At 45.7% G+C, this 25,385-nt stretch overlaps 1 protein-coding gene across 2 annotated transcripts in view; it reads right to left on the bottom strand.

Annotated features, from left to right (window-relative positions):
• Positions 1-23,880, bottom strand: part of CRACR2A (calcium release activated channel regulator 2A) — a 175,621-nt gene extending 151,741 nt beyond the window's left edge. For both annotated transcript variants that reach the window (XM_004381176.2, XM_023735676.1), the window contains exons 1-2: positions 23,791-23,880; positions 8,417-8,687 (exon numbers count right to left, since the gene is read on the bottom strand). The gene's annotated coding sequence lies outside the window, so the exon portion shown is untranslated. The remainder of the gene's footprint in view (positions 1-8,416; positions 8,688-23,790) is intronic.
• Between the last annotated feature and the right edge of the window lie 1,505 nt (positions 23,881-25,385).

Raw genomic sequence — 25,385 nt, 5'->3', positions numbered from 1 at the left:
AAACACTTTGAGGGACAGAGTAGCAGGGGCAGGGGTCTGGGGACCATGCTTTCAGGCGACATCTAGGTCAATTGGCCTAACAAAGTTTATTAAGAAAATGTTCTGCATCCTACTTTGGTGAGTGCCGTCTGGGGTCTTAAAAGCTTGCAATGGGGTCTTAAAAGCTTGCAAGTGGCCATCTAAGATGCATCAATTGGTCCCAACCCACCTAGAGCAAAGGAGAATGAAGAACACCGAAGACACAAGGAAAGTATTAGCCCAAGAGACAGAAAGGGCCACATAAACCAGAGACTTCATCAGCCTGAGACCAGAAGAATGGGATGGTGCCTGACTACCACCGATGACTGCCCTGACAGCTAACACAACAGAGAGTCCCTGATGGAACAGGAGAAACATGGGGTGCAGAACTCAAATTCTAGTAAAAAAAAAACAGGCTTAGTGGTCTGACTGAGACTGGAGGAACCCCAGAAAGCACGGCCCCGGACTCTTTTCAGCCCAGCACTAAAGCCATTCCCGAGACCAACTCTTTAGACAAAGGTTAGACTGGACTATGGGACATAAAATGATACTCGTGAAGAGTGTGCTTCTTAGCTCTCAAGTAGATACATGAGACTAAATGGGCAGCTCCTATCCAGAGGTGAGATGAGAAGGCAGAGAGGGTCAGAAGCTGGTTGAATGGACACGGGAAATCAGGGGTGGAAAGGAGAAGTGTGCTATCACAGTAAGGGGAGAGCAATTAGGGTCACATAACAATGTACGTATAAATTTTTGTATGAGAGACTAACTTGAATTGTAAACTTTTACTTAAAGTACAACAATAAAAGAAAGAAAGAACATCCAATTGGACAAGCCTAAGTTATGACCTTGCCCTCTGATATTTTCCAAAATTCACTGCATTCTGCTACAACAGATAATTTTGTATATGCAAAATATAAAATAAAATAATAAAATGTAAATAATGTCAGAGAACTTCGAGATCATTTACCCAGTACTTCTCCACACTGCCCAATCCATGTCCCATTTTCATAACAAATATTTGGTAATGCTCTCTTTATCATTCAGAAATGAAATTCATAGATAAGTTAATTGACCTATTTGCATAATTTAGTGCGAATTATAATAAAGGAGAGAAAAGGAAAGCAATTTATAAGAAAATTACATATATTCAATATTTGCTCATGCATGACTACACTTGCACACATAATGAAGTAGTCAGTGTTTACACCTTCTTATAATAGATAAGTTTAGATTTAACAGAAGGGGAGTAGAAGTCACTGCCTATAAGAAGTACAGGGATGTGGGTGGACACCAGAATAAAAAGATGATAAGATGAGAAATAACAAACTCACTTATTTGTCTGTATATAATAACAGGAAGAATGAAATAACTTTAACTGAGGTAGGGATGGCATGCTAAATCAATCACAAATGTGGAAGCAGAGAAAAGAAGGAAGTCTATTATTCTTATAAATGAGCTAAGCTTTATATGTAAGTATAGTGTCATAATAACTTACTATGCTGTGACATGGGACAGGGTAATGACAAAGTATCATGGGAAACATGTCTCCAATTTGGAAATTCCACCCACTGAGGTGAGGCTATATTTAGTCCTTAGTATTAAAAAAGCACCTTGGAAACTATATTCTTTTAGTTTAGACAGTGGGGAGAGGAGGAAGGATTGGAAAAAAAGTCGTTTGGTAGGTCTCTAAGGAGAGTGTTAGAGTAAGAGTGAAAAACAAAAGACAAGCTAAAATAAATAATTACAATATCTGATTTTCACAAGAGATTTCTCATTGTACTACAAATATAAACGTGTAATAAGAATATACAATATTTTTAAGACAGCCTTCATAAATGAAGTTTATTAAGATGCGACATTTTATGTACTTTTGCTAATTTGATATTTGGTTCTAACTCTATTAAACTGTCTCAAATCTCCTGTTACAAATCTGCAAGTGGTTTCCTTGCTTTTACAGTAACTACATATTGCACTAAACCCCTTTTCAGTTAAATGTATGTTTGGAAATGTTCTAATCTAGGAGTAGACAGAATGCATGGAGCAGGGGAAATTATCCAGTAAATCCAAGACTTGGTCTTAATTCCACTTAGCTTTCTGTTCCCAAAACAACTGTCTCCTAAATTGTTAGGCTTTTGGTACAACTTCTTTTTAAAACTTTTTAATATTATTATGTAAGAAAGTACTACTGATTTATATTTGTAATGAGTTGAGGTTGGGCAGGGCAGGTGACAGTTTTTCACTGATGGGATTGATCCCACATTGAATCACAAATCCCCAGCCTCCATATAGTAAATGCCAGTGGCATCCCTCAGTCATTGTGGCAACCAAAAGCCACCCCCGTAGATTTCCAAAATGCCTTCTGGGGCCTTGATACTCAAAGTGTGGTCCTTGGGCCAGCCGCATCCCCTGGGCATCTGTTGGAGCTGCAGAATCTTAGGCCTCGACCCAGAACTACAGAATCAGAATCTGAATTTTAATAAGATTCCCTAAGCAATTCATACGCACACTGAAACTTTGTGAAGCATTGCTCTAGCAGCAGAACTGGCCCCATTGGGAACGCTGACTGACCTAACCCAACTCATTCATTTTTCCCAAGAGGATAAATCAACTGCACATGCTGCTCCCCCACTGGTCTCTAAATTCCTTGAAGGGCAGCTCAACTACTGGATACTTCTATTGTATCTCCACAGAGAACGCACATGGCTGGAGCCCCAGGAGTGCCTGTGGTCTGCATCCCATCAACACTCTCAACTCTCCTTTCTCAGCTGAAAGCCACTACCTTCCGATTGCTCATCTCTAGGGAGCACAAGCAGCAGATTCCCCGCAGTCACTTGGACTGAGTTTCAACACCTTTGTTTTGTACAGTTGCACCACTAGCACCAGCTGCTCCCCCTCCACCGTCCTCTGCCCGTAGGCTGTTGTGGTTAGCATCACACACAGAGGAAGGACAAATAAAAAGCAAAAACCCCAGTTGTTCTAAGATAGCCACAGAGATGACAGATGCTATTGCAGGCAAACTTGGAGAACAAGAAAGATAAACAACAACAATAAAAAGCCAAAAAAAGGAGACTCCCTGTGATAGAAGCCCCAGTCTGCAAATCCTTTTGCTGAGGTGTGATTGCAGAGGTTGAAATATAGTGACCTGTGAACTGTACCCCCAGCTCCAGCTCCCCACGCTCACACACAGATGCTTCTCCCACCTCACCTGGCTAGGGCTTAGAGTCCTTCACTGGGGAAAAGGAATTTGCCCCACTAGTGAAACCTAATTCCCAGTGTAAGTGCCCCACAGGGAGGGAGAAATGACCTTCAGTGGCTAAACAAATGACCAGGAACTAGAAAAGCTGACATGGGGAACAGCAAAGGGGAAAGGTTTCCTCCAGCCCACGTTTCAACCCTGATTGAGCCAGTCTTCAAAGAGCCAACAGCCTCCAGAGCTGTACCCACTGCTGTCACGTTCACCCTGGGCTGTGGGGAGAGGATGGCTCAACACTTTAGCTCACAGGCCTCCACTTCCGGGCGCCTCACTTCCTTCCTTCACAGGGCAATGTAAGGTGATGAAAATCCAAGACAGCTGGATCCACTTGCCCTGACACTCCACAGTGAATTCGTTTCTTATATCAGTGAGGTCCCAGCCTGATGCAGCATGTCACCCCAATACCACACTTACCATGTGGCACCCAGCTCTCTGTTGGCTTGTCCTAACTAGACTCCAAGGACTAGGTTGTGGATCATTCATCTTATCTCTCATACCTATCACAGTGCCTGGCAAGCAGAAGTTGCTCAATAAATGTTTGGGGTCTGAAAGAGCAAGGGGCAGTGGAGCCAATGACACTCTATAAAATGCGAGTGGCCACAAAGGAAAAGTAGTTGCCTTTGTTAGGAGAACAAAAGCTCATTCTCATTATATGGTACATACCCTCTTTGGAGTAGGTAATAATCTCATTTATTTTCAGAAATGTCTTGCTTATCTTTGCCATGACTATCATGCCCATGCTGTCATTGATAACTGTCATGGATTGAATTGTGTCCCCCCAAAATATCTGTCAACTTGGCCAGGTCACGATTCCCAGTATTATATGATTGTCTACAATTTTATCATCTGATGTGATTTCCCTATGTGTTGTAAACTCTATTACTATGATGTAATAAGATGGATTAATAGCAGTTATATTGATGAGGTCTACAAGATTAGTGTCTTAAGCCAGTCCTAACTTTTGAGATATGAAAGAGAGAGGCGAGCAGAGAGAGAGAGGGACCTCATACCACCAAGAAAGCAATGCCGGGAACAGAGCACATCCTTTCAACCAGAGGTTCCTGCACTGAGATGCTCCCAGACCAAGGGAAGACTGATGACAGGGACCTTCCTCTGGAGCCAACAGAGAGAGAAGGACTTCCCCTGGAGCCAGTGTCTGAATTTGGACTTGTAGCCTACTAGACTGTGAGAAAATAAGTTTCTCTTTGTTAAAACCATCCACTTGTGGTATTTCTGCCTTAGCAGTACTAGATGACTAAGACAATAACAAACTTAGAAGATGAGAGGTTAACTATAAACCACACCTTTTTTTAAGACTTTGGAGGCAGCATAATATAATATATTGGCTACAACATCAGGCCCTAGAGCCGAAAAATCACTGGGGACCGAAATATAAATGTAAACTCCACCACGTAGGACTTGTGAGTTACTGTCAAGCTACTTTACACTTCTCTGTTACTGTTTCGTCATCTATAAAATGGAGATAATAATACTACTTTCTCATGAGGTTCTGGTGAGATAACACTTGTAATAGAACAGTGCTTTTTGCTGTCTTGTTCATTTTTATTGTTGGTCTCTGAGCAGCTACCCAGAAAGTGTTAAAGCAACTAGAGAGCAGAGCTCCTTTCCCATAACTCTGAGATGACGGAAAGGCATGGATGCACCAAGGCAGGGTCTGCAAACTCCAATGCCCAGACGAGTAACATCAATAAGCCAAGTAGTCAGGTGCAAATGAAGCAGAATCACACCCATGTAGAAATTTGCCCTCTCCCCCTGTTCTTGAAAAAGGCAGCCTCCTTGGGCTTTCAGTTTCTACCTTGAAGAGACAGGAGTACTAGAGCTATTTCCCCCTCCTCCTTAACCTACCGTAAGGAAAACAGCATAATTGTGATGATAAATGGCAATCAACACCTGCCTAAATGGACGAGAGACAGTGCGAGGTGGTGGGGAACGTGTCAGATGGAAGCAGGTTGGTCCTACTTAAAAGAACTGCTGCTCAAATCCAACCAATTGTCAACATGCAGTTATTAGAGTCCAGTGTTTCCAGCTGTTATAGATTGAATTGTGTCCCCTCAAAACGTGTGTCAACTTGCCTAGGCCATTACTGCCACTACTGTGTGGTTGTCCACCATTTTGTGATCTGATGTGATTTTCCTATGTGTTGTAAATCCTACCTCTATGATGTTAATGAGGCAAGATTGAGGGAGTTATGTTAACAACACAGGACTCAATTTACAGGATTAGGTTGTATGTTGAGACATAAAAAGAGAATCGAGCAAAGAGGAAAGGGACTTCACGCCACCAAGCAAGAAGTGCCAGGAGCAGAGCGTGTCCTTTGGACCTGGGGTCCCTGTGCTGAGAAGCTCCTAGACCAGGGGAAATTGATGACAAGGACCTTCCCCCAGAACCAAAAGAGAGAGATAATGCCTTCCCCTGGAGCTGGCACCCTGAATTTGGACTTCTAGCCTCCTAGACTGTGAGAGAATAAATTTCTCTTTGTAAAAGCCATCCACTTATGGTATTTTTGTTATGGCAGCACTAGATAACTAAGACACTAGCCCTTTTAATAATCCAGAAATACTTCGGAATTTTTAAATATCATGTGTGTGCAGGTACACATATAAAATGGCAGGCTTATTTACTGTAGCATTACTTGTAATAAACAGCAAATGACTAAAAACAACCCAAGAGTCCATTAGTAGAAGATAGGTTGAATAAAGTATGGGGCATTCAAACACTGGAATACTACATCCTGTAAAAATGAATGAGAACACTCGCTACATGCTGATATAGAAAGACCTCCAAGATAAATGACTAAGTGAAAAAAGTAAGGTACAAAACCAGAGTGTACAGTATGTTATAATTTATGTAAATTATGTAAGAAAGAAAGAGATGGAGGCAGAATATATATTTCTACTGGTTTGTATTTGCAAAAAGAAACTCTGGAAGGATTAGATATAAGATGATACATAAGAAACAAAAGTGATGACTAAGGAGGTGCCTGGACAGGCAGACAGAGGCAAGGATAAGAGCTTTGACTTTTACCACGTATCTTTCTATAATGATTTGATTTTTGAGCCACATGAGTTTATTGCTTTTTCAAAGTATAAAAACATTGTGAACACCAGTCACTGTGACCAGTGCACATCTATAGGCTGAAAAGGGCCTGCAGGCCTCCAGCTGGCAACTTCTGCACTAAGGGGTACTAAAGTGGGGGGCAGAAAAGTTGGCAGCACAGGGTCCAAGTTTTAATATGTTCGGAGACAAGTAGATTGTTCAATATCAGATCCCTGTAACTCTCTCTGGATTGCCTGGCAATGAGCTAGTTGGGTCCCAGCGCTCCCCCTCTCCCAGAGGAAGGAGATGCAACTTTCCACAGGATAAAGTGAGGTTCCTGGCTTCCTCACTCTGGGAGAGGCCACCCCAAAATTCAGCTTCCTGTGGATCTGGGGAGCTTCAAGGTCTCCAGGTGCTGGCAAATGGAATTTAACAGCATTCCTCTAATTTTAAGGCTGCCTGGAACCTCAATGACCTGTTTGTTCCCCACTGGCAAGACTTCTCCCCTACTTGTTCTATATAAAGGAAGCACATAGGGGTTAGAGTTCCTCCACTGGAGCCCAGGTTCATGGTGTGTCCAGTTGGGCCCCAGCTCTAGCAAACTTCTCTAGAGAGTGCCGACAGAACAGAGGACATGTGCCCCTGCTGACTCTTGTCCCTGACTCTTCCGTTTCGCATCAAGGGACACTGTTAACATTCACTCCTAGCCCTTTGCATGTCCCTAGTCTTGTCGCTTTGATTGAGCTCACCTAGCAACCTCAGGCCAGCTCAAGTAGCAAAGGCATCTGACACTGTTTCGTCTTAGCAGGTGTTCAACAGATACTGTTGACAACTCTGCCTGAGTGAGTGAAAATTCTAGGACCTTGACTGATCAGGTTTTATTGCAAGGTATGCAGCAAAAGGAGTCCCTGGGTTGTGCCAATGGTTAATATGCTCAGCTGCCAAGTGAAAGGCTGGAAGTTCAACTTGGAAAAAAAAGGCCTGGTGATCTACTTCCAAAAAATCAGCACTTGAAAACCCTATGGAGCACAGTTCTATTCTGACACACATGGGGTCGCCATGAGTCAGAGTTGACTCAACGGCAATGCTTTATACAGTAAAAACGTAACCAATAAAAATTACTGCGCATTCATCTTGTGAAGAATATAAGAGAAATATATTCTATCATTGCCCCTCAGAGATTTTGCAACGTGGTTGAAAATTCAAAACAGATACATAAAATAGAAAGATACATATCATAAAGACCAAGTAAGTGTTACCCCCAATGTATGCGATAGAAGTCACTCTTAACCGTACCGCCATCCAGATTCAACCTTCCACTGTGCTTGTTTCTAGCTGCTCCTGATATGTGTGTCTAGAAGACTAGAAAAACTTAAGGATGTTATGCTAGCAGACAATTTCTAGTGGCTGTTGCCACTGCTGCTAGCATGGGCTCCAAGCTTCTTGCCCACTGCAGATACCCACTCCTACCATGATCATTATCTGTATACTTGGTTGAAGCCTCTCCCATCAATTTCTTATCAGTTCTCTTTTCCTTATCAGACAGGCAGACCCTAGAGGGACAGTGAGCCTATTTGGAGCTCTCCATGAATCTGATAAGCAGAAAACATGAGTCCAGGTGGTTTGGGAGCCTACTTTGGTAAACTCATTAACAGAGTTCTTAAGGGGGGCTGCAGAAAGTTGGGGAGTCCCTGGGTGGTGCAAACGGTTAATGTACTGGGCTGCTAACTGAAAGGCTAACTCAAAGGTTACTCCAAAGGTTGGAGGTCCAAGCCCACCCATAGGCACCTTGGAAGAAAGGCCTGGCAATCCACTTCCAAAATATCAGCAATTGAAAACCCTATGGAGCACAGTTCTAGTCTGACACACACGGGTCACCAGTAGTAGGAATAGACTCAGTGGCAACTGTTCTTTTGTTTTTTGTTTTTGGCAGAAAGAGACCCCTAGCAGAGATGCTGCTTACTTCAGCATCTTTCAGAACATTTGTTTATTTAGCCCAGTCTTCTCTCAGGTGGCTGCTCCCAGTATAACCTGCATCTAGGAACCTCTGATTCTCACCATAAGTAAACCACATGTCCAGTTACATACCTGGGGGTAGGAGGGGCAGTGAAGCTTGACTGAGCTCTCCAGGAGCTTTGTCTGAATCCCAGACTGCTAGGTTCTGGCTCCCTCAGGGTTCCTCCTGCAGCTCTTTCTGTAGGAAGAGACGTGGCCGTGCCGAGTGCCCAGTGGAGAGCCAGGCTGAGCTCATGGAGGAAGAGTGGCCAGCTGGTGCCACCCCACCCTTGATGAGCAGCTTGATGGCCTGATTTTGTCTCCACACCAGCCTCCTGAAGGGCATCTGTGGTCAGAGCATCACCTGCAGGTGGAACAGACAGAGGAAAGGTTTCCACACTCTGACTTCAAGTAATTCTTTACAGACTTTCAGGGTGGAAATGAACTTTGAAATCACTTAGCTTCTATCCTGTGACTTTTTAAATAAACTTCCAGCTGGGGACTGGGTCAGGCTTTAAAGCAGACACTGGTGCTTGCCTAAGAACATCCACTTCTCCCTTCCTCCTTTCTAACATAATTTCAACTTTGTTAAGGCGTCTATCCCAGCTCAGAGGTCTCACCCAGGCCCCTTGCTAGTGAATAGGTTAGGGGTAGGCTTGTGACCACCTCTAGTCATTGAGACATGGGGGAGGCCTCCTGAAGACGCTTCTGGAAATGCTTTTCTGATTCTTAAAAAAGGAGATTCAAGGGTCTTTTCCTCTGGTAGATGCTGTATTTTCTAGTGTGTTGACTAGAATTTCTGAAGCTACAACGTGACTATGAAGGGGAAGTTTGAGGGCAGAGCAAGAAGATGGAGAGAACCTGGGTCCTTGATGACATCACTGAACCACCAGATTAAACAATCCTGCCACCACCCTTTCTCTAGAATTCTTGTTATAAAATAGTAAATACCTTTATCATCTGGGCTCTAGGCAACCTTATCATTTAGGTCTACTGAGGTTTTTTGCTGCCTACAGCAGAGATTATCCCAAGTGATGTGCACTTAGATATTTCTAAAACTATAGAACCATATTTCCGAATCATACTCCCACTATCCCTACAACATTCCCAAACTTTCATGCCACAAACACACCCTCTTCTCCTCACTTTTTCCTGGTTCTCAGTCCCTTTTCCCAGACTAGACACATTTACCATATTTTCCACACAAATTCTAAAACACATGCCAATTCAGTCATTTGTTTTAGAAACATTGTTGAGCCCCTCTGATGTACCAGACACTTGACTAGGCTCTAAGGGACTCAAGAATGAATGAAACCTTGTGTTGTGCAAAGTGAGGGAGACACCCTCCTGGTAAAGAACTAAGTGCAATGTGACATATACAATGATCGGGCGTGAACACTGGTCTGTGTGGGCACAAAGGAGAGGGCAAGGAAGACTCGGGGTGGAAGAGAATTGGCAAACAGCTCCTCAGAAAATAAACTACAGTCTTGAACAAAGAGTAGAAAATCATTGAGGGAGGTGCAGACATTTACTAGCAAAGCTATGAATACTGATAAAAATAAAAATAAACAATGGTGGCAGCTAACATTTCCTGAGCACTTAAAATGAACCAGGCACTACTTTAAGTGCTTTATGAGTATCAACTCATTTAGTGCCCTCCCAAAGCCTATGAGGTAGCTCATATTATTAGCCCCATTTTGTGGATAAGTAAACTGAGGCATAGAAAGTTTAAATGTTAACAGGAGGTGAGTGTCAGGGGCAGGATATGAGCCTAGGCAGTAGAGCTCCAGAGCTAATGCTCTTTACCAGTCTGCACTGGTGGTTCTCAAAGTGGTCACCAGAACAGCAACACCAGGGAACTTACTAGAAATGCAGATCTCAGGTCTCACTGAATCAAAACTCATCTTGCTTGGTCATGCTACTTCTGGTGTCACGTCCTGTGTGGATGTGGTGCCAATCAGACAAGTCTCCATCACGCTGCTACTCTAGCTGGGCAACCCTCACTGTGAGAGGACTTTCATTAAGACACTTCATGCACACTTCAGGGGCTCATAAGACACGTTTAGTTTCAGGTGTTCGCCAGCCTCGATGGATTCCATTGAGGATTTGAAATTGTTCCCCTTTTCCCCCACTTTTGATCAGGATTGTTTTATAGAATCTTAAAACGTTCAGTAATGGTAGCTGGGCATTGATAGTGGAATAATCTGAAAAGGGATAGCAAGAATGTAACTGAATTGTACATGTAGAATTTGTTGAAATGATATATCCTTTGCTGTGTATATTTTCACACAAAAAAATTAAAATTAAATATTAAAAAACACACACATTTAGTACAGTGTGTGCAATTCTAGGTTCCTGAATGAAACTCTCCATTTGATTACTTTTCCCCTCGTAATTTTGTCGATTTTAAGTAAATATGCTAAACTTCTATTTCCAGCAATATTGCAGGCCAGGTACCTAGACTGACCCTCCTGAAGACAACTGAAAATTCTGTATAAAGTATAAAAACAGTTTTCCTAAAATCACTGATGAACTGGCAAGAAAGGAAGGAGTTCACTGGCCAGAGACTTCAGATAATGGGATATTCAGACATTGACTTAATAATGTGTTTAAAGAAATTAAAAACAAGTTTGAAAATATGTACATGGATTTGGAGTCAGACATATACTCATATCTTGCTTCATATCTTACTATTTGTGATACTTGAACCAAGTTAATTACTCTCTCAGAGGATCAATTTCCTCATCTTAAAAATTCCTAAAATAGTGTCACTTATGCAAGGTATTTGTGAAGAATACATGAGCAAACACATACAAAAGCTCCCAACATAGCTGCTGCATCGAGAAGGTGTAAAATGAATGTTAATTTGTCATCCCTTCAAAAATTAATAAGTAAACAAATAAATATTGTTAGCAACCAAGGACTTGCCCCTCTGCTTCAGATCTAAGATGAAATGCTTGCATTTTTTCATATTGTGTGAATCTACACCACAGAGCTGATGTTTAGCGGATGTTTTCATCTTTCCAGCACCAAGTCTAAGATCTTTAATAAAATCATAAATAAAACATTCATGATTTCTTTATTTAAAAAATACAGCATGTGTACACACAAGCCTTGTGGGATATAGACTGGATTCCAGTTTAACTTACAATTCAAAAGTAATTTGTGTTCTCAGTTTTATGGGGGCACAAAATATGTGTTGGCCCACCCATGTGCAAAACAGCTCGTCCTGCCCATCATCCTTGCTGCCATCCTTCCCCAGGGCTCTCCCTCCACCTAGGATATAGTGACACATAAGTGATTCCTGGTCACCTTCCGCCATCCCTATTCCCAACCCTGAGAGACCCCTGGCCCCAATCCTGCCTTCACCCTCAGTTTCATTTAAGACTTAAAAGGTAGAGAAAAACCAAAGCAGTAAAAGGCAACTAAGAAAAGGTAGCTTAGTCACCTTTATGTTCTCTACCTAATTCTCATTTTGCAACCCTTTTCTGGGGAACACATAAACTCAGAGCCAATCTTTCCTTGATGGTATCAATGAAACAAAGCCTGAAATTCGAAGACCTAGCTTTGCATCCTCACTCTGCCATTTGCTACCTCTATGTCCTTGGGCAGGCCACTTAACCTTTCTAATTTTATTTTCCTCATCTGTAAACTGCAGGCAATAATTATATCCTGTATTTGTAGAGCATCTTACAAGTTACTAAGTGCTTCCATTGTCATGATTCCATTTAATATGTACTGTTGGGTCTATAATACCCAGTGTTGATACTCACCTCACTATGTTGTAAATATTTAAAGGCAGAGTCTGGGACTGGAGCTGCTGTATAATTCTCAAAGAGCTTTGTCAATATGAAAAATCATCGCCAAGGTACTGTAACTTAGAGTTGACAGTGGGATCTGCAGTCCAAGCGGCTGGATTTGAATTCTGATTCTACACTGACTGGCTATGTGGCCTTGAGCAAGCTGCTTAGCTTCTATAAGCCTCAGTTTATTCACCTTTAAATTAAGGATGATGATAATATACCACCTTGTAGCGCAGGGCTTTACATGTGGCAGGCACTCAGTGCGTGAGAGATGACTTGAATCTACACCAAGTAAGTCAACGGGTCTCTCTCTCTCTCTCATACACAAACACACACACACACACACACACACACACACATTCTCACAGGCTGACACCCATCCTCCTCCTCCCTTTATTCTCTATTGTTCCCTCCACCCTCCACACCCCTGGCCAAATGTTTGCAAATGGAGGGCAGAAGCTCTAAATAATCAGGACATACCATGGATTACTTGTTTCTTAAAGACGACTAAGCCTCATTTTTTTTCCACTCTGCAAGAAAACTGTGATTCCCACTCTGTTTCCAGAGATCTCCGTGATGTCCTAGATGGAAGCATAGCCTAAGGTCCTGAGGTCCCCAGCAGGCTGGACCCCTTTGTACTTCCTCCTGAGACTCTGGAGTTGGCAGGTTAGAGAGCTCCGGGCTATGGGACACTGGCCAAACCTCAACCCCTCACTGGACTCTTCAGTTCACCCTAGTGACAAGAGTCACTGAGGACTGACCCGATGCTAGATGGATCTATTATAATGACCTAAGAAAGGTTTCATCTTTTTAAGGCACTTTCACATCTTCATTGTTTCATTCCATCTTAGTAACATTCCTAAGAGGTATGAAGAGCAGTTATTTTAGAGATGAGGCAATTGAGACCCACCGGTAGCAGGTGGCAAAGTTGCCACAAACCAGCAGCTGCTGTCAAGTGCAACCTCTGAGCCTGAGCATCACATTGCCCATCCGCCTACTTCGCTGCACCCAGGTCTTAAGAGGATGTCATTAGGACTGCCATCAAGTTGGCACTTGCATTCTGAATGGGGCAGAGCAGAGGACACGGGGCACGGCTTAGTCACTCAGCTTGCCCCTTAGTTAAGAAAATAAAACCACACCCTCAGGAGCACTAATTAGCCCCAAGCAGCCTGGAGTTCACAGGCTAACTGCCATTAGCAATGGAGTGAATGGAGTGGGCACCTGTGTCCTCTGAGTGAGGGCAAGACACAGTCAGCCATGACTGGCACTGTGCTAGTTAACATCTCTCTCTCTGGGACAGCCCAACCCCAGAGATCTGCTGGTGAGGGCTGTGGACACAGTACGGCATGGCTGCAGGGTTGAGTAAACAAGTGGGCAGCCCAGGCAGGCTGGGGCAGAGAGGGCTGCACAAACCATCATGACAGGCCCAGGATACTGCTGAAACTGTGGAAGCTTGCCTTTGCCCCTCTGACCAGGGCTGAAAAGAAATGAAATGGCAGGCATAAAAGAATTCATCAATGGGCCTAATGTTGAAATAGTTACCATCTGGGCCTCTCCTTTCATGCTGTTTTGGTTTGCTTTTCCTGGTGGATAACTGTGCAAGAAGAGGCTGAGTCTCAGAGGTAGTCCCTCCTGCTTCCACTCTACATCTCAGAGCGCCTTCTGCAGGTTTCCGAACACCACCGCCATCCTGATGGAACATGGTTTGTATAATACATAGCCGAACCCATGCAGATTCTTGAAGCCTTCTGGGGTAGACACTCATGTGTCGAGGTGTGGCCAGCTGTGCTTGGTTCTATACAACTATACCCCTGTCTAGATGGAGGAAGACTCAGGTAGTCTAAAATCGAATCCTGGCTCTTTACTGGGAGAAGTCTCACATTCTTTGAGGAGGTAAACTGAGTCAGTGAAGACCAGCAGGAGGAGAGGCAACCATTAGAAATACTGGTAGGGCTATAGGGTCGCTAGGAGTCGCAATCAACTCGATGGCAACGAATTTTGGTTTTAAGGCACATTTTAGGTCCCTGAGTGGTGCAAACAGTTTGTGCTCGAGTACTAACTGAAAGGTTGGCAGTTTGAACCTACCCAGCGGTGCCACAGTAGAAAGGCCTGGTGATCTGCTTCCATAAAGATTACAGCCCAAAAAGCCCTATGGAGCTTAGATCTACTGTGTAGCACATGGGGTCACCATGCATTGGAATCAACTTGATGGCAGTGTGTTAAGGAACATTTTATGGCTTGGGAAGAACTTTGTTGGTTTAATTTCCAGGCAGAATGTTCCTCAGACACTATTAAGATGGACTGACGGGCCCTAATGGAAGTTCCCATCAGGGCTCCCTGCCACTATCTACCACCCTCGAAGGCCCAGCTCATTCCCACCTACTCAGGCCCTTCCAAAACCCAGTTTCCTTCTAGAGCACATGCAGTCTGTTCCTTCCCATTGGCAATAGCTACACATGCTGCCTGGGTGCTCCAGCTGTCTTTTGTTTGTGTCTGGTCAAAAGAAGCAGCACGTCCTTTGTTCTTTCCCCCAGTATAATGCACTGAACACAGTAGGTGTTCAATAAGTACGTGTTGATCCATTTTTTCAGCATTAACCCAAAATAAGACCACATTGATTTAGACTCTAAAGTGTGAGAAAATTCAGACATGGTATGTGGCATAATGTAATTGCTATTCAGGACAAAGAAAAACTTTTAATTCTATTTCTAACTCCATAGGGCTTACGTGTTTAAAAAAAAAGCAACACCAAAACTTTTCAGTTTGAAATGTGGGATTCCATAATGGAGGCCTAGTAATTTTTCTTTTTCATTAACATTCATTTTACTTAGTAGTTCCTTTTTGTGTCTTTGTTTCTGATTCAAGCTGTGGTTCAATGTATTAAAATTGCATTTCTTAAAATGAAGTTCTATATCAGACTTTTTAACTGGCCTTCCCTACCCCTGTATTTCTGAATGGCTTATATTTTGAGGAGGTAAATTGGAGCTGCCTGTGGCAGCTCACCTCATGTGGAATCAGGGGATTCCTGCTTTCATTTTACAGGTGTGCTAATAGAGCTCTATTACCAGGCAAACCCCACAAAGGGTCAGCTCTTTGTAGGGAGCCAGTCTGATGCAGGAGCATCGGCAGCACAAAAGTTATTTAACCTCGCTGAGCCTCAGTTTCCTCATGTGTAAAATGGGGATGCTAAGACCTAGATTCTGGCCAGAATTCTACTTAGAAGTGAGGATGACGAGACTTCATCTCACATACTTCGGATATATTATCAGGAGGGATCAGTCCCTGGAGAAGGACGTCATGCTTGGTAAAGTAGAGGGTCAGCAAAAGAGAGGAAGATCCTCAACGAGATGGACTGACACAGTGGCGGCAACACTGGGCTCAAACACAGCACCGATTGTGAGGATGGTGCAGGACCAGGCAGTATTTTGTTCTGTTGTACATAGGGTCGCTATGAGTTAGAACTGGCTCCACAGCATCTAACAAAAACAAGACCTAGATTAGAAACAGTGCCTGGCACATGGCAGGCATTCAATAAATTATCTAATTATCATGCATGGGGTCCATGTGAAAGTCTAGTGAGTTTTTTTGCTGTTGCTCCAGCTGACTTTATTCCCTAAGAATTAAGCAATATCTACCAAAGCCAGAACTCTGAGCTCCAAGCAAAAATAAGCCCCAGAAATCTGACTACTGAGAGACACAGCAGGGACTAGTGCAGTCCATATCCATTGCTGTTGAGTCAATTCTGACTGACAGTGACCCTATAGGAAAGAGCAGAACTGCTCCATAGTATTTCCTAGGCCATAATCTTTGCGGAAGCAGACTGCCACATCTTTCTCCCTCGGAGCGACTGGTGGCTTCGAACCGCCCACCTTTTGGTTAGCAGCCAAGCGCTTAACCACTGCGCCACCAGGGCTCCTTTAGTACAGTCCATAGAGAAGGTATTAACAAGCAACAGGAAATGTATCAGAAAGACATACTGCAGATAAAAATGCCACAAAGAATGCCTGCTGGAGGAATGGAAACACACTCAGCAGTTATTTGCAGCCAGGACAACCAAGCCTGAGAAATGAACTGTGTCCTGAGCAAATGCAGAGTCAAGGTGCAACAAGATACCAAGAGGAGACAGAAAAGCACAACTGATCACAATTAAGGACAAGAACCAAGACACTGACCAAGCCCCTGACAGCCAGGGAAGATTCACCCACTGTCTGTGTGGGGAGAGACCCATGGTCAAAGCTAAACTCACACTTTTATAGTATGTGTATAATTAGTTAAAAAGCTTAATTTAGCAGTTTGGTAGATTCCATTAGCAGTTTGTCCACAGTATGTAATTAATCTATTTTCAAGAAAATCCTTTTTGGCTAATGGCTCCAGTTAAGAACCCTACTAGAATGTGGTTCATATAATACACAGCCAAATCCATGCAGAGTCTAGGAGCTTTCCGGAGTAGACAACAATGTACCAAGGTAGGGCCAGCTGTGCTTGGTTCTATACAACTACACTCCTGTCTAGAAGAAAAAGGAAAGCTATCAGGGTACATTACTTACGCCTCTGTTGCTCAGTTTCCTTAACTGAAGAGAGAAGAGGATAACAACCACTTTATAGGACTGTTGGGAGATTTTACAAGGTGCTACATAAAGCACTTAGCACAGAACCTGGTGCAAAGGAGGACAGTTTCACAGAAGCTTGTTTGGCTGAAACAGAGAATTTTAAAAACCAGAAAGTAACAGAAATCAGCAGCAGAAAGTTTGCCCAGGTGGAGGGGGCTTCTGATGGCAAGGCTACTGTGCAGCCAGGGAAGCTGAGACAGTGCATCACTGTAGTACTTTCTGGAGCCAAACCCTATGTACGTCCCAACTCTTAGCCCATTGGAGACACTAAAACAAAAATGACATAAAGGAGAGTTGGGACACCTCTTTGTGGGATTGTGCGGGGGGCGGGTGGGATTCTATCTGGCAGTGTCCATGCACAATTCCCCCCAGAAGGCCTTGTGAGTCAAGATCTCCCTCATGCCGACATGACCCTTATCCAGGATGTCCATTTAACCCAAACTCCCAGAAGACTTGAAAACCAAAACGTCACCGCAAGCCATGTCACCAGAGATCTAGAGGTTCTTGTGCAGAACATTTGGGCTTTCCTGCTGATATCTCCCCCTTCGTCATTTCTGGCCATGATTCAGATGACTCGAGCCACAGAATGAAACTAACAAGAACCTCCTCCCCTTTTCCAGCCCCTCAGTGTTCTCACCTGGGGACAGTGGTACTGCTGCCTGTTGAGAAGACCCTTGCCTTTCAGAAGAAAGTCTCTAGTTTTCAGCCCTGCTCAGGTTATAGAAAGAGTCATTTTAGCAAAACGCCTTCTGCGCCCCCACAAAAAAATCCCCTTCCCTGTGACCTTTTTGCCTCCCATTCATGTCCCCAAAGGGCATCCCAGCCTGTCACTGTGCCTGCAGTGCCTCATGGGCTGGGCTTTTCCACACTGGTGAAGCTGCCTCAGCCCCAGGGGCCTAGCATTATTTCTCGGCTGCCTATTTCCCAACTTCCTGGTCATTAAAAGCACAGGAAGGCAGTTCTCTGGTGGGGAGATCTGAAGGAAGCTGGACAGACTGAGTTGGTGACACAGACCCCTACTGGCGACCTTCCAGGCAGGCTGGCTCACTCACCATTCACGAACATGCTTTTGCCCACCATGTTCTGCTCACATGCCCTACCATCCATGCTCTTCTCTGGCTTCCCAAAGTCTGCCAGTTCTTCTGGGTCTACCTCAAATCCCACCTCCTTAGTGAAGCCACAAGAAACATGCTTTACTCTGCTTACCTATAAATACTAATATCATTGGCTGTCTTTTTAGATCCATCATTCCCCTAACCTAGGGGACTGTGAATGCTTGTTGCAGGGACCATGTCCTGTCTTCTTAAACCAGATCTCCTGCTGGCGCAGAAGGCACTCAGTAAGCATAGATGCTAAGTAGGTGATAAACTCTGTCCCTGGCCCCTGGGGAATTTCAGTCCAAGACTGACACATTGACAAGAAGGAGGATAATAGAGCTCTGAACAGCAAACTCTCAAAACAAGTAAAGATGCCATGGCCAATGATGCCAGGTAAGCCTTGACCACGGTGCCTTTTCAAATCCATTAGCTCACCTGAGATGAACTAGCAGGTAATTTTCCCCATTTCACTGAAGAGGGAAGAAACTCAGGCTTCTAGGGTTAATAATCCTGAGGACACGTGACTGGTTAGATTCAGAAGTGAGCCAAGTTGCCTGGCTTCAAATCTCAGCTCAGCTTCTTATTAGCTGTGTGACCTCAGGCAAGTTATTCAACCTCTCAGAGCCTTGGTTTTCTCATCTGGAAAATGGGGATAATTATGATAATAGTACCTATCTAATAAGCCTGCTGTAAAGGATTGAATGAATTCATACATGCCAGGCTCTCAACCATGCTTGGTGCATTTCTGTTCATCTAACCTCAAGGTGTAGCAAGAAGAGGCTCCCTGGAGTTCCGTGTTTGGTCAGGGTGGGGCTTCAGGAAGTCTGTCTCCCTTCCCACGTCAGCACTAATCCACCCTTCCATCCCACTGGGTGAGGGTGTGTGGTTATGTGGATTAGATAATGTGGCAAAGCTTCATTTACCAGTAAAACTCCAGCTGCAAATCCTGGAGTTTGACACCAAACAATCTCTAAAGTAAATAAACTGAAAATAAACCAATTGCCCAGGTAATAGGAGATTTTCTTCTTGTCTGCGCTGGTAATTGAGCCACTGTAGCCAACCTCCTACTTCTCCTGGTGCTGCTGTGAGATAAAAAGAAAGTGAAGGAAGCTACCCAGACAGAAGCACAAATACAGGCTCTGGGAGGAGGGCACCCACGCCTGATGGTCTTCACACCCCTACAGCATGTGTGCTAAACCTCACCCTCCTCATGTTTCCTCCCAGCCCAGTACAACGCAGAATTCCACAGACCCAGGGGAGAGCCGGGAGCAGAGGGCAGGTGCTAAACCAATCCAGCCACATGCTGGGCATCCCTGGGGAAGGCACTGTTTCCATCCTGCCGCAACTTCTCAGGCCCAGCCTCATGTTCTATCTGTCCCTTATGTGAATAAGGCGTCTTCAGCACAGGTAGTGGGGACATGAATATGAACCACAGTCAAAGCCTGCCTGTTCCTACCTCCCTGCATCTCCTAGAAAAACCCGCGGCATCTCCCTAAGTCAGGCTCCTTCTGCCACTGAATCTGCACTGAGGCTGCTGCCTCAGCCGACTCAGCCCAGAATGTGTCACCAAACAGGCAGGAAAAGAAAGTGCCCTGCTAACATCTGAGAAAGCTGCGGGGAGGGAAGGGGCTAGGAGCCAGCGCAAGATGACACAAAGAGAATGTAATGTCGCCAGAGGAATCTGTCATAAAAGAAAATTCTACGTTCCTCAAGCAGAAGAGGTCTCTGAATGTAACTGTCCATCACACAGTGGTGCCTTCTAGTTGCCCCAGGCTGACGAGGTCCCTTAGGAACCCAATCCTAACACTGGCCTTCACAAAGTCCCTCCTTCCTATGCCTAACCCAGCCATAGGACCTCATTGACTTAGTCCGAAAGGGCAGAGTGGTTACAAGGGAAGGATGAGCTAGAAGGTACAGAACTGAGGCCGGGACCCTTCCGAAGGAGGTGTGGGCGAAGAACAAAACCTACTGGGTGTTTCCTCCCCTATGACCTCAGCCTCATCTGTAAACACTTTTTTTTTTTTTAAATCCAGGTGAAGGTATGCCACATTGACATTTAAAGCAAGTGTCAAGAGAAACAAAGACCCGAAAGTCAGTATGCTGAGTGCTGGAAGAGGAGAAGGGGACTCTCTTCCTTGTCTTGACGCTGTCAGTGAATAGGCAGCCAAGGTGGTATGATGCTTAAGGCACAGGCTCTGGAGTGGCCAGACTTCCTGGCTTCTAATCCTGCCTCCACCATTTACGGGTGGTGTGACCATGGGCATGATACTTCATCTCTCTGTTTCTCGGTTTATTCTTCTATAAAATGGGAATGAGAACAGCACTCACTTGTCTGTGTTGTTGTGAGGCTCAAGTAAGCAAATATACGTACCACCATTGGAACCATGTCTAGCACTTAATGTGTGCTGGTTGTCATAAGGGTGACTAGTTTGCCCGGGACATCCTGGCATATGCCTGTTGTCCCAGCATAATTATTAATACCCTTGCTTTCACTCTCCTAAGTTTTCTATGTTGGACAATAAATTATAAAGCTGACTAGCTCTTGTCTGTTCTAAGCCCAACTGGTTATCTCCCTGCTTCATGCTGCCTCTCTGAGCAGAGGGGAGCCCAGGTTCCCAAAATGCAGGTCTCCAAAGGCAGCTTTGCCCATGGCACCGAGTTGTCTGTGCCATAAACTCAGATTTTCCTTTCTTCCTTTTTCTCTTCCCTTTGTCTCTCCTCCTTCTTCCATGACTATCCTCTCCTTTTCTGCCTTTTCTTTGTGCCTTAGGGTTCTGGTATTTCACACAGGTACCTTTTGAGCTTAAAAATAATGCTGCTGTCGAGTCTGACTCATGGTGAACCCACGTGTGTCAGAGTAGAACTGTGCTCCATAGTTTTCAGTGGCTCATTTTTTGGAAATAGACTGCCAGGCCTTTCTTCTGTGGTGCCTCTGGGCAGACTCAAACCTGCTCTTTCAGTTAGCAGCAGAGCACGTTAACTGTTTGTACCACCCAGGGACTCCTTTGACCTGACTCGTATTTGGACAGGATGTTTTCTGACTCTCTAACTAAACTGTGCCTTATCAACTTTCTCTTAGAGGAAAGTAAACAATTTGAGAAGTCAAAGAAATTACTCAGCAGATAGGCAGATGACTGGAAATCATGTACGGCTTTATGCATATATTTGTGTGTGTGTGTGTGTGTGTGTGTGTGTGTGTGTGTGTATGTGTTGTTCAAGGGAAAAAAAGAGAATACCAGCTCTGCCATTCACTAACCACTGGGTCAAATACTGAGATTCTCCAAAGCCTCAGTTTCTTCATCTGTAAAATACAGCAGACTTGTCCCTAGAGCGCCCTGATTCTGTGACATTGTAACAGGCCCTGGCCCCACTCTCAGGCCCTGAATGGCACTCATGGAATTCCACAGTATTCTGCACCTGCATCTTTAGGACCAGTCTAACTCTTCTATGGGGGAAGCATGAGGAAATCAGGGCCTGGGAAAACATGACAACCTGAACGAATTCTCATCCAGGGAGTCATGGCAAGTGCACGAGTCCCCTCTGCATCACAACAGGACACACAATCGTTCCGTGTGGAATAAAAGTGAGGCAGTGACATAAACTCAGTGACTGACTGTCCAGGTCCTGGGGGAATCCCCCACTAGACCTGCCTCAGCCAGCTTCTCCTAGCCACCTTGTCAGTACCTGAGAGCCTGCAGGTTCCACCCCCCTTCCTCACAGCAGGCTCGGCAATGGTCACGACACTGAGCCACGGGAGAGGGTGTGCAGGGCTGACAGCCACCATGGCCCCTCTCCCAGTGGTGGGGCCTGCCTTCTGTGGGCTCAGCATGGCACCGCTACAGGCTGACACGTCTACCAATCATCCACCAAACCAGACCCTGTTCCTGGGGTTTTGCTTCCATTGGTGGCATCACCAGCCATCCAGGCTCTGAAATCCATACCTCCACCATCATGAGCTCCTCTCTACTCTTGCCCATGACATTTACTTAGTCACCAAATTGGATCTATCTCCTCTTTCTCTGGGTTCAAATCCCTGCTCTACCACTTATTTGCTGTGTGACCTTGGAAAAGTTGCTTAACCTCTCTGACTCTCAGTTTCCTCCTCTACAAAATGAGAACAATAATAATAATCTTCTCATAAGATTGTTGGGAGAACTAAATGAAGTTATATGTGAAAATCCCCTAGCTCAGCTCCTGGTATGTAACAGATTACTTCTCTTGCCACCCGCCCTTCTCCCCCTGCCCCACACCCTGTTAGCAATATGTCTGGTGATGCCCCTTTCTCTCCATTCCCACCAACCCTGTTCAGCCCCACCTGATCTCTTTCAGAGTGCTGCAATCGTCTCTTTCCCAGGTTCTTCTCTCCAGCTTCATCCCTGCAGTATATTCCATATATCGCCTCTGGATAACAAGTCCTCCTGAAGCCAGGCCCAATATCATCATTTTCATTCTCAGAAATTGTCAAAATATCTCCAGGCCTAATATAAAGTTCAGGTTCCCTAACCTAACATTCACGGCCTTCCACCATTTGATCCTAAACACTGTCCCTCACTGTACTGTCCACTATTCCCCATACATAGTTCACTTCCATGACTTTGCTCGGGTGTCCCTCCCCATGATATGCCCAGACCCAGCCTCCTCATTAAGGCCTGGCTTGAGTGCCACCTCCAGGATGCCAACTCTGATTCACTCCTTCCAGAAGTGATTGATCTCCCTCCCCCAAGTGCCCTCTAAACTCATGGCATATACTCTTTAAGGTACAGTAGTGAGAGGGCAGGGACCCCAGGGGGCATCAAGGCCGGGCCTCTCTGAAATACATGAAGTGTCTAATTTATCAATTGAAAGAGATGCCTGCAGTAGCTCTCGTGGGCAAACACTATCCCATGAAGTCAGATACTGTTAATTTCACTGGAAAAGGGACATGAAACCTGGACCCTCAAGCTAAAATTCAGATTCTATATGGAGTAGGCTGCCCTGGTTTCACATTCTTGATAAAATGATTCCTTGGTATGTGCTGGTTTCTTCCAGAGACAGGGAACTCACTACCTCATGAGTTAGGTTTTTCCTACTGAACTCTGACCACCATGGCGATTCCCATCCTTTGGCCCCCTCTACCCTCAGGAGTCACACAGAGCCAATTCATCAGGGACTCCTGGCATCCTCACAGAGCACACTGCATAAATGACAGACATATGGATTCAGAGGGCTTTCCCATGTGCTAGGGCAGATTCACTGCATCCCGTGCACACACATGAACACACGCACACACATACCTGGGCCAGAGTCAGCAAAGGCCAGCTGAGTCACTGCCAGACCACAACACAGACAGGGGCCAGGAAGGAAGTGAAGCCCCGGCAGCGGCCCATTTCCTGACTTTCTTTCTTTGCTCTGGGAGGTTCTCTTTCTGTCATTTTTTTTCTTTCTGACTCAGTCTTTCTCAGCTCTTTGTTTCTACGCATGGCAACAGTGGTGGCTGCTGCCCTGGCCCACGTGGCAAGGGCTCCTAGAAGCAAGGACTTGCAAGACAGGAGTTTTGGTTCCTCGACCTGTGACCCCCGGCAAGTCACTTCACCGCTCTGAGGCTCAGTTTTCCTCATGTATAAAATGAAGAGGCTGGGTGTGGCTAAAGAGCCTCAGAGGTTCCTTCCTGATCTAAACTCCAGCGCTTCTCCCTCCTCCAGTCCCCTTCAGGGCACTGGGCTAGGTCCGCCAGGGGTTAACTGAGGGCGGAAATCGAAGACCAGGCCTAGGGACAGGGGTCGGGAGCCCTGCTGTCCCGACCCCGACCCCGGGGCACACGCACTGCTTCTGGCCAGGCCCTCCCGTGAACTCCATGTGCTGCACACATAGATGCCCACACTTTCCTACCTGGGAGGCAGGCAGGAAGCCCCCGCCTCCCGGGCTGCAGTGGGTAGAAGGCCACGGGAGCGCCCATCCCGCAACCTTCCTCCAGTTACCTTGGCGTCGCCGCCTGCGCCCCTTCCCTTGCACCTGCCCGCGCGGAACCCCTCGGCTCACAGCTGTCCCGCAGCGGCTGGCCCGGCGGGCTGCTCCGCCCAGCTCTCTCCGCCCCTAAGCCGCGCGGTCGGGACCAGCCCCCAGGGGCGCTGAAGTGGAAGCGGCTCCCTCTGAACCCCGCTGCCGCCGCGCCGCCACCGCCCCCTGGGCGCCCTCCGTTATCTGCGCGCGCCAGTGCGGTGGAGTCCGGACGGGTTAGGAGGCGACCCCAGAGTGCCCAGGAGCCTGATTTAGGCTGCTGCAGCTGCCGTCTTAGACTACCTGCCTGGTCAGGCTTCCTGGGCCCCTCTGTTCCCGAGTTCCTTAGGTCCCTTGCCCTGATTCAGGGGTGTTTGCAGGTTCCAGAGGCAGGCGGAGCATCAATCAGGGGTCTTGCTGGCCCACTGGGCAGATCGGGCATCTAGATATGGATCCCTGAAAGCCAGGCAACATCCAGGCTCACTCTAGCTGTTGTCTCTGGAGAGAGAAACGAAAGGGGACTCTTTTTTTTCCCTTTATACTTCTCTGTCTTTTCTACATATCCTGCTGTGTGCACGAATGCTTATATAATAAGAAACAATCAACACAGATTTATTAATACAGCATTAGATAAATCTTCAAAGGCCTCCCCAGGCATTCAGGCTAAAGATTAACCCCTCAGCCTGGTACCAGGACCTTCCTGCACAGTATGTGGCCACAAGCTAATTTTCCAGCCTCATCCCTTCTCCCCTAAACATGCACATACGCAACTGCTATAGGTAAACACTGGCTGTTGCCAACCCCCAGCTGTCCTTTATGGCTGGTCTTGCTTTGCTTGGAATGCCCCCTTTCTTCCCTGCCTGTTGAACTCTTACTCATCCATCCAGGCCCAACTTAAATGTCACCTTCAGATACTGCCTTCAAGAGAACATCTCAATTCCTTCTCGGGGAGCCCGTCATTCTCTTGCTGGTTTGTATGTTAGTCCCGCCCCAGCCTCCACATACTGAGCCCTGTCCCAGGACAGATGGAAACAAATACACACTTACTGAGCAGCTGTTATGTGTTCAGAGCCTTGCACAATGCCCCAGAAGGTACTGAATTAAATTGCCGTGTGGTGCCCTTGCCTCTCCTTACAGCCTAGCTAGCCAGCTAGCCCACAACCTCCTCCCACCCCACCACAGCACAAAGACTGCACCAAACCACTCTCCTCATCAGAGTTTCAGAAGGCTGTCCAGGTGCCCCCTCCCCCAGTTCTCCTTCTGGTATGCCCCAGCCCTGGGCACTGGTCTCTTCTGTCCCTGTTCTGGGGTATGCTTGCTGTACTAGCCCCTAAGGCAAGGGTGGGTTGTATTCCACCTCTTACTCTCTGTACTGCTAAGGCACACAAGTTTGACGGCTGACCTAGGTAGCAAAGCAGGCTGTGCTGAATGGCTTGCCCTTCTCTCTGCCCTGTGTGAGGAAAGGAGGGCCTTTCATTATCAGAATTTGAGAAGTGAAAGGGACCTTAGAGATTATCAGATGCAAAGCCCACCCACCCCTATTTTACAGAGGAAAAAACTGAGGCCAGAGTGGCCT

The sequence above is a fragment of the Trichechus manatus genome, unplaced genomic scaffold (assembly GCF_000243295.1).
Source record: "Trichechus manatus latirostris isolate Lorelei unplaced genomic scaffold, TriManLat1.0 scaffold00081, whole genome shotgun sequence".
Classification (NCBI taxonomy): domain Eukaryota; kingdom Metazoa; phylum Chordata; class Mammalia; order Sirenia; family Trichechidae; genus Trichechus; species Trichechus manatus.
The sequence above is the reverse complement of the archived record's forward strand: the minus strand, read 5'-3'. Positions and strand labels throughout refer to the sequence as shown.